Below are 2,491 nucleotides of genomic sequence, written 5' to 3' on the forward strand. Positions count from 1 at the left end.
TATTGGGTGTTTGTGATGAATCTTAAGCTCAAAAGTTGTTATATGATGAAAATGTGCACACTTGTATGATTTAAAACGAATTTGTTAGTAATTTTGGGAGTATGTTCATGTATGAACTTGCATTTTGAGTAAAGGATATGAATATGGTAAATTTGGTGATGTTTTAGCTTAGAATCAAGTCATGCACACCAAGTGTTTGATGAAATGCCTCAATGAAATGTTTATGTGTTTTAGTTGATAATTATAAAGAAGAAAGTTCATGTATGAATTGTTGTTATTGTTGTAAGTAATGGATTTTGGATAATTGATGATTTAGGGTTGCTAGTAATAGAAATGGGTTTATGCACACTTGATGCTTAATGAGATATTTGAAAGAATTGCATGTTATGATTATAAGAGATGAGCTAGAGATTTGTATGATTAAGGAAATGATGTTGGCTTGATAATGTTGTTATATTGGAAAAAGGTAAGTTAAAATGTTATGTATGTAAATGTTCATGTGTATATTGGAGTAATTAAGGGGTTAAGTAAATGTGTAGGTGTATGAATGTGTTGAAAGCTTGTGAAAGTTGTAATTTTGTTGAATTATGATATTGATAAGATTAGCTCATGTATAGGTGCTAATCAAGGCCAAGGAGCTTCAAGTAACCAAGGAATTTCATTTAATCAAGGTGAGTTTATAGGGGGTAAAATGGGCGGGTCAAGAGTGGCTTAGTGTTCTCGGATTGCATCCGTGCAAGAGAGTAACGACTAAGTGCACTAGTCGAGTAGCTTAGATAAAATTATTAGGTTCGCCTAATATTTGTATCTATGGATTGATGTTTAGCTTAGGCAAGATTATTACATTGCTAGTAATCTTGTCTATGGTATGGTTTAGCTTAGACACTTTGGATGTCTATGTGCATAGGTATGATTGTAATGTGATTAAGGTAGCTTAGACATATGTATATGTCTATGGTTGTGTTAGCTTAGACATGATTACTAAGGTTGGCCTTAGTAAGTTATGTCTATGGTAAGCAATGGGTCGGATCCGAAAGTAAGTAAGCAACCGTTTAGTTGAAAGACAAAGTAATGTGATGATTATGCCCAATGTAATATACACCTATAACTCACTAAGTGTAAAAGCTTACCCCCGTGTTGTTTTATGTTTTTAGGAACCAAAAGCCATCGTGAAGGTAAGGAACCCATTTGAAGGTAGCGGAGCATTGACATTAGAGTAAGTGGTAATGCAAGTCTCTGTTTTGAACCAAGCTCTTTTGGTACCGCTTATCAACGCCAAGCCTTTTGTACTTGACAATTATGTTTTCGTTATGTTTTGGGACCAAATGATGTTGTTAAATTGTGTGAACATGTGTTCTTGATTCAAAAGAGTTTAGTAATGTCGAATGATGCTTGAAACTGGTTTAGTCAAGTTTAAATATGTCTTGTGATGTTAAAAATGTGCTTTGGGCTAATGAATTGGGTAAAGTGTGATTTTATTAATAAGTTGCAGGTTTGTGCCAGTTCGTGGGTTATGTCGCGCCGCGACATTTGGTGTCGCGCCGGGGCATTAAACGCATTTTAGTAACAGAAAGGCTGCTAAGCATAATATAAAAATCCTTTATATGTCGCGCCGCGACAAAAGGAGCCGCGCCGCGGCAAATGCCTTGACCTGGGCAGGCACCCTTTTTATAAAAAAAAAAAATCTATCGTTTAAATGGCGTTAAAGATAACTTTCAATCCTTTCTTGCTTGTAACTCGAGAAACTGCTACGTATAATTGTCCATGTGTAAAGACAGGTTTACGTAGAAACAACCCAATATTGGACAACGATTGACACTGACTCTTGTTAATAGTCATTGCAAAGCAAACAGCAATTGGAAATTGGCGTCATTGAAACTTAACTGCAATCTTTTTGTCAGTAGGTGCAATGATCATTCGTGGAATATAGGTAAGGTTACCAAAACAGTCACATGTAATTATGTGAGCTTCAATTGTATGTTCTGCCATCCTCTCAACTAAAAGTCTAGTACCATTACATAGTCCTTTTGATTGATCCATGTTACGAAGTAATATTATTGGTACACCTGGCTTTAAAACTAATTTATGATTAGGAACTCCAGGGACTTTCAGTTCGTTCAAAATATCAGGAGAGTATAATTGTTCTGCAAAGCTATCATTCTCTTCATTTGGTGTTAGACTATCCGAACTATAATAAATGCGTTCAAAACTTGATATAGATTCTAATATATGATCATTTATCGAATCTACTTCTTCATTTGTCGGAGCGAGTATGGCCTTGGAACTAAAATAATCTCCAACACCTAGATTATCATGGAGTGATGGATATGTAGAGTCAACAATGGTCTGAATAGCATTAGAATTCGTTTTTAATAACATGTCATCATGAAATTCTACTTCTGCTTCACCATCATTAGGCTCGTTGATTTTACCTTCCCCTGTTTTTAATATCCATTCAGCAAACTCAGCAATTTCTTGATGGTTAGTAACA

Source organism: Rutidosis leptorrhynchoides, chromosome 11, assembly GCF_046630445.1.
Source record: "Rutidosis leptorrhynchoides isolate AG116_Rl617_1_P2 chromosome 11, CSIRO_AGI_Rlap_v1, whole genome shotgun sequence".
NCBI classification, from domain to species: domain Eukaryota; kingdom Viridiplantae; phylum Streptophyta; class Magnoliopsida; order Asterales; family Asteraceae; genus Rutidosis; species Rutidosis leptorrhynchoides.